The sequence below is a fragment of the Physeter macrocephalus genome, chromosome 8, assembly GCF_002837175.3.
Source record: "Physeter macrocephalus isolate SW-GA chromosome 8, ASM283717v5, whole genome shotgun sequence".
In the NCBI taxonomy this organism is placed as follows: domain Eukaryota; kingdom Metazoa; phylum Chordata; class Mammalia; order Artiodactyla; family Physeteridae; genus Physeter; species Physeter macrocephalus.
Genome location: NC_041221.1, coordinates 137,737,440 through 137,745,423, shown reverse-complemented (window position 1 = coordinate 137,745,423; position 7,984 = coordinate 137,737,440).

Below are 7,984 nucleotides of genomic sequence, written 5' to 3'. Positions count from 1 at the left end.
ACCGGCACTGGCCATAGGGGACCACACTGAAGGACCACGACAAGCCAAGCCAGCATCCAGAGGCGGCCGGGTATCCCGCCCCGCACCCCGCCCCCACCTCCCTGAGGCCCGCACGGGCAGCAGGCAGTGGCGGAGCGTGGGGGGGGTGGTCGTCTCACTGCCCTGGACCCAGGCGCCCCGCCTCCCTCCACGGGCAGGGCCCCAGGCAAGCCGCTGCTGGAGAGCTGCCTCTGATCCCCTGGGTTTCGTTACATGAAAATAGAACACCAGCCTGTTCTGGGCCTGCCCAGCACATTAGTGGGAGGAAGCTATAAAAGCTGCCAACATGTGTTACCTCAAGCATGTTCCTTCTCAAACATGCCAGGAGCGAGGCACGGTCTTTCCTCTCCTCCCCGCCTTCCATCTTTTCGGAAAAGGCTTTCTGTGTCCCGTTTATTGACATCCTGGCCTCTTGGCTGGTCCATCTGCACCAGAGCCATTCGCCCTCCATCAAAGTGCCCCCGTTCCGACCCACTGCCTGTAGTGCACGCTTCCAGACCACACGGCCCCACTGGCTGCTCAAAGTCTGGCTCCGAAACCAAATAAAAAGCTTTTCACTTACACTCCAGTTTACGTGCAGCAGCTCAAAAGCCTTATTTTCACGTCTTACGCAGCTCCCGCCTGAATAAATCTGCTCTAAGTGCCACTTTTCCATTTGTGGATCATGAAGCAGCGAGGAAGGCTGAGGGACGGCCCCACGGGATGCCACAGGCACACAGGGATGCAAAGTGACCCCTTAGGGACTGAGAACACTGAGGGATGCCAGGACCCACGGCAGAGCACACCACAACCCTGGGAAGGGCAGAAACCACAACTGCTCCTGGCTTTGTCATAGTTGAAAGCATGGCTGCTTCAACACAGTCCTGGCTTCAAATCCCAGCTCCGCAGATTCCTAGGTGTGTTTCCTTGGGACACAGGCCAGCCTTGGAACTTATTTCCTTACCTATAAAATGGGGACATGGGACTTCCCTGGTGGTCCAGTGGTTAAGAATCAGCCTGCCAATGCAGGGGACACAGGTTCGATCCCTGGTCCAGGATGATCCCACATGCCGCAGAGCAACTAAGCCCGTACACCACAACTACTGAGCCCACAAGCCACAGCTACTGAGCCCGTGAGCCACAACTACTGACACCTGTGTACTCTAGGGCCCGCAGGCCACAACTACTGAGCCCGCACGCCTAGAGCTCATGCTCTGCAACAAGAGAAGCCACTGCAATAAGAAGCCCGCGCACCGCAATGAAGAGTGGCTCCTGCTCGCTGCAACTAGAGAAAGCAGGCACGCAGCAACGAAGACCCAGCGCAGCCAAAAATAAATAAATAAATTTTTAAAAAGAAGGCAATTTTTAAAAAATAAATTTAAAAAAATAAAATAAAATGGGGACAACACCCCGGGGAGAGGCTACTGGAAAGACTTAATGGGATGATGAAATATGTAAGTTCTCAGCATCATGACTGGCACATAGAAACCCCCTGAAAGACAGGACCATTATCACTCAAATTCATTTTTAAATGTGTGAAGCATGTACTTTGTGCTAGGTATAAGCAAAACAGACAATGGTCCCTGGCCTAAAGGGCTCAGAGGGTGGGGGTCAAAGAGCCAACCCCATGTGACCACTGCTGCAATGGCTGTGCACACACACAATGCAGATGGGGAAGGAGAGCTAAACCTGCCTGGGGAAATCTGGAAATAATGATTGTTTAAAACATATTAAAATCATTTAAGGCCTGATGACATCTGGTAGCTTCCACCCTGGCCTCATTTCCCACCTACCCCTCCCCCGCCCACACTCCTATGGGCCTTTGTTCTGTATCAAGTTCAGCCCCACCTCGGGGCCTCTGCCTGGGATGAGCCCCCCAGCATTCTCATGATTGGCGCCCTTGCTTCATTAGGGTCTCCACTCACATGTCACCTTCCTGGTCACCCCAAAAGACTTCTGTCCCCTTACACTGCTGTATTGTTCTGCACTCCCCAATACTGCATTCAAATCTGTTTGCCTACGTGTTTATTATCCACCTTCTCCACCAGAATGTGACCTCCGTGAGGGTGGGGACTTTGTTTTGTTCATCACTGTGACCTCTGAATCTAAAACACTGCTGGAATCAACAAACTAATGAGCCACCGTTTGAAGTTGGGAACCTCCCCACATGTGAAGCACGAGGCTAAGAGTGTCATGTACGTGAGCATTTAATCCTCACCACATCCTACCGGCCTCTCCTGTTGGACCATCACCAGGAAGAGTGGAGTCGGACAGATCTGGGGGTACCGTACCCAGCCCCAGTCTCCCCCATCATCGTTCCAAACTTTAGTGGCTATATTTCTGATAAATGGCTCCCAGGGACACATCCCAAGACAAGTAAGTAAAGCCCAAGGCCTCCCCTACATCTGAGAGGCTTGCCTTCCAGAGTCTGCCCTCCCTAAGGATCAAATAGGGCTCAGCAAGCCCCACATAACCACAGCAGCCACCATTTATTGGATGCTTAGGTACAGACTTTCTCTCATGTCCTCCCCACACTCTCCTTTGTAGTTATGACCACCTCATTTTAGAGGGGGAACCAAGTGTCAGAGAGGTTAACTCACTTTTCATGCTCACACAGCTAAGAAGTCGCAGAGCTAGGACTCTGAACCCCAGGGTCTGTCTGATTTCAAAGACCATGCCATTACCCACTATTTCCCCAGTGCCTCTACACTGCCGATACGGGTTCTCCCCTAGCCTGGGTCAGCCTCCTTGGTCACTGACGGTGCACAGCAGAGCAGAGAGCAAGGGCTCTGGGCCAGACAGACCTGGGCTCAAATCCCTGCCTCGCCACTTCTTGTGTGTCTGGGCAGGTAGGCACCCTCTGAGAATCTTGATTTCATCTGCACGGTAGGGTGGGAGATGCCCACCCCAGAGATGCGAGGAGCAATGGAGATACAGGCCCGCTGGTACACAGCCAGGCCCGCACAGCCAGTGAGAAGCAGCTCTGGGCAAGCCTCTAGTGGCTGCAGCTGCCCTGCCACTTCCCCCAGCTGGGTCCTGCCCGGTGGCCAGCAAGGGCTGGGTCAGAGCCTCCTTGTCCTTCACAGGAGAGCCGCCCCCAGAAGGCAGAAGGCAGGGGCTCTGCCAGCACCTAGTAAGTGCCCAACTCACTTTATTTTTTTATTTTTTTTGTGGTATGCGGGCCTCTCACTGCGGTGGCCTCTCCCGTTGTGGAGCACAGGCTCCGGACGCGCAGGCTCAGCGGCCATGGCTCACGGGCCCAGCCGCTCCGCGGCATGTGGGATCTTCCCGGACCGGGGCACGAACCCGCGTCCCCTGCATCGGCAGGCGGACTCTCAACCACTGCGCCACCACGGAAGCCCCCAACTCACTTTAAATACACGAGCACCAATCTCTCCTTGCATATCAGCATCATCTGTGGACAAGTTAACGTGATTTACTAAAGCCTTGGTTTACTTTTCTGTAGAAGAGATGATCATTCACCTGCACCCAATCATTATTCAAAGAGGTGAAGCATGTCAAATGCTTACAGCAGCACCTGACCCATGAGAAACACTCAATAAATGTTAGCTCATGATTGCATCCTATTTCCTAACCCAGGAAACAGACACTAGGAAGGCAACCAATTTGCTCGACATCTCACAGCTGGTTCAGGGATTTGACCCCAGCCTGCCTGACCCCAGGCCACTTCCATGTGGACATTAACACACCCACTCAGTGACCAACACTGGACACTGGACAGAGAAATGTTATGTTTCAATAAAAAACTACAGGACGCCCTTATGGGTATCCAATTCTGGTCCTGTTCATTGTCTTTGAGCTGTTTTTCACCTCTTGGTAAGTTACATTTTACCTTTTACTTTGTTACCTCCCTGTAAATTGTATTGGATCCTGCCATCTTGCACATTTTCTGTCCTTACCAAATTCTCCATTCTTCTAGTTTCCCATTTTCTCCCACCCTCCTGTCCTGGATTCACTGAGCACTACAACCTGACTGCCCAGTTCCTTGTTGGAAGTACAGGATGGTCGTGACTGACCTTTCCGGCCAAGATCTAAAGAAGCCTTGCAAGCTGAAGCCAGACTACGATGTGACAGAAACTTCAAAAGACTCATCACCACAACAGATCATGAACTCCCTCATTTAAATGCCTGATAGTTCACACCATCCAGCAAACATCCTCCACTGCCAAGTCCAACAGATGGTTCAGCTGGTCCTTAATGAACAAAAGGTGACTGAATGTGAAATGAACTTACATTGTTCAAAAAGAGAACGTCTCCTCTGTCCTTGAACAAGAGGACAGACTGACAAAGACTCTCTCCTTGACCAAACTATCGTTAGGCTTCTCTGAGCCCCAAGCCCTCTTCTCAATGAGGCCTTGACCTTGGCCTTCCTTGCCAGGCCTGCACAGCCCAGTCTTAGCAAGAATCCTGCTAAGTCAGTTTAGAGAGAATCCCCTACCTTTGATGTCTCAAGTCCTTGGCCTGCCTTTAGCAAGAATCCTGTTAGATCAGTTTAGCAAGAATCCCCTACCCTTGATGTCACCTCTTAGTAATTTTCCATCCACTGAGGCCCTCACCATGTTCCTTGGGGGTAAATCCCCACCTGTCTTTGTATTCAGAGTTGAGCCCCATCTCTCCCCACTACTGCAGTACCCCTATTGCAATAGCCCTGAATAGAATCTTCCTTATCATTTTAAAGAGTGTCAGAATCATCTTTCCTTTAACCGCCCTAAGGCTTGCTTCAAGTAGGAGTGCCTCCCCTCCCTGAAAATTCTCCAGTCATGTCCCAGTCAAATCCCATCCCGGAAATCCTGAGAGCCACCTCTCTCCCCTGCCCAGCACAAGCAAACCTCTAACAACCACTGCACTGGTTCTCCTGCCACCGCCCTGTGGATCTCTGCCTCTAACAGGCTGGCTGCCAGCCCCCCACTTCCCAACCATCTATTCACGCAGAGAACACGAAAATACAGAAACGTTATTTCCCATCTGGAAATGCCTCAGAGCTAAACATTATGTAGGATGTGATGGTGTTCATCTACCCCAAGCGAGGCTGAGAGAAACATTGAGACAGGAGGAGACTGCTAGCAGGAGGGATGGTGCGTCAGCAGGAGCTAAATTTAGCAAACGAAGCCTCTACATTCTTTTGGGGGTGGGGGGGGGGAAAAGCGGCAGGAAAAAAATGTATGCACATATTTAAATGAAAGAACCTTTGAGAGAGAGGGAAAGAGTCCACATCCGTCTCGGACCAGCAGAAATGCCTGAAGAGGGGGAGCGCTCTTGGGGAGGCTGCCCCAGGTCAGCGGAAGGGCAACACCTGCCCAGCCCCAACCCAGGGAACCAAATCCTGGGGGTAAAGGTCCCTTCGGACCCAGTGAACGCGTGGTTACAAAGGAAGCTGCAGATTGGGAAATTCAAATGGTAACTGCTGGGGGCAAGGGAAGCAGGTGGATTCTGAAAAGCTAGAAGTTCTGGAAAAACCTGTAACACGGCTTTGAGCAGATTTTGTTTTCTAGTAGAGTGGCTAGTATAAAAATATGCATCATCTAGGCCCCAGAGCCTCCAGGGAGGAGGAAGCCTGGGAGAAGAGACACTCCCAGGCGATGCAAAGTGGTCGTCTGAGCACAAGTGCCGAGCCCCGGCTCTGCCTGTAGCAGGCTCTGTGGGGTTGGGCCAGTTACCCCTTTCCAGGCTAAGGGTAACAGTCTGTGAAATAAAGGTAACAGCCCGGATATACTCTAAGACATTATAAGATACTCTATTTCTGGATTTGTGTGCAGGGAAGCGGGTGGACATCATCAGATTCCACCATCACCACCACCAGAATCAAGACTTCTGCCATGGGCTTCCCTGGTGGCACAGTGGTTGAGAGTCCGCGTGCCGATGCAGGGAACACGGGTTCGTGCCCCGATCCAGGAAGATCCCACATGCCGCGGAGCGGCTGGGCCCGTGAGCCATGGCCGCTGAGCCTGCGCGTCCGGGGCCTGTGCTCCGCAACAGGAGAGGCCACAACAGTGAGAGGCCTGCGTACCACCAAAAAAAAAAAAAAAAGACTTCTGCTTTGACCTTGATAAAAGATCCATTATTCAGATACTTCATTGCACTCTTAACAATGTATCAATCCCCACAAAGGGCTAACATTCTCACTGTAAACAGAGTCATTATAAATCAGTAGGAAAAATACAAGCACTGCAACTGGAAAATGAATGAAGGGCGTGAAGAGCAATTCACAAAAACATACAAATAACTTAACTCTATGGGGAAAAAAATGGGCACCCTGACTGGTAACCAGAAAAGGGCATAATTAAAATAAAAACAAGAAAGCTTTTCCCACATATCAATTAGCAAGTTCCTAAAACCCATTAATACCCGGCAAGGGCCAGGGATCAGAGAAATCTGAAACCTGGTGCATCACCAGTAGACGGCAAGGTGGCCTGACTTAACCAGGGGCAACCTGGCCAGATGAGGACAAAAATTCTTAACTGGACATCCCATGTGACCTAATAATTCCACTTCTAAAGCTCTGTCCTACAAAATTATTCAAGGATGTGTACAAAAAAATACATCTAAAGATTTAACCACAATATTTTATAATCCTAAAAAATGGGAAATGACCTTCTGTCCAATAAAAGAGATACATCTATATGGTAAAATACAACTAAACTAAAAAATCAGGCTACATAACTGAGGCAGAAGGATGGATAAGTGACCTGGAAGATAAAATAGTGGAAATAACTACTGCAGAGCAGAATAAAGAAAAAAGAATGAAAAGAACTGAGGACAGTCTCAGAGACCTCTGGGACAACATTAAACGCACCAACATTCGAATTATAGGGGTCCCAGAAGAAGAAGAGAAAAAGAAAGGGACTGAGAAAATATTTGAAGAGATTATAGTTGAAAACTTCCCTAATATAGGAAAGAAAATAGTCAATCAAGTCCAGGAAGCACAGAGAGTCCCATACAGGATAAACCCAAGGAGAAACACGCCAAGACACATAATAATCAAACTGTCAAAAATTAAATACAAAGAAAACATATTAAAAGCAGCAAGGGAAAAACAACAAATAACACACAAAGGAATCCCCATAAGGTTAACATCGGATCTTTCAGCAGAAACTCTCCAAGCCAGAAGGGAGTGGCAGGACATATTTAAAGTGATGAAGGAAAAAAACCTACAACCAAGATTACTCTACCCAGCAAGGATCTCATTCAGATTTGATGGAGAAATTAAAACCTTTACAGACAAGCAAAAGCTGAGAGAGTTCAGCACCACCAAACCAGCTTTACAACAAATGCTAAAGGAACTTCTCTAGGCAAGAAACACAAGAGAAGGAAAAGACCTACAAGAACAACCCGAAACAATTCAGTAAATGGTAATAGAACCATACATATCGATAATTACCTTAAATGTAAATGGATTAAATGCTCCCACCAAAAGACACAGACTGGCTGAATGGAAACAAAAACAAGACCCATATATATGCTGTCTACAAGAGACCCACTTCAGACCTAGGGACACATACAGACTGAAAGTGAGGGGATGGAAAAAGATATTCCATGCAAATGGAAATCAGAAGAAAGCTGGAGTAGCAATTCTCATATCAGACAAAATAGACTTTAAAGTAAAAACTATAACAAGAGACAAAGAAGGACACTATATAATGATCAAGGGATCGATCCATGAAGAAGATATAACAATTGTAAATATTTATGCACCCAACATAGGAGCACCTCAATACATAAGGCAAATACTAACAGCCATAAAAGGGGAAATCGACAGTAACACAATCATAGTAGGGGACTTTAACACCCCACTTTCACCAATGGACAGATCATCCAAAATGAAAATAAATAAGGAAACACAAGCTTTAAATGATACATTACACAAGATGGACTTAATTGATATTTATAGGACATTCCATCCAAAAACAACAGAATACACATTCTTCTCAAGTGCTCATGGAACACT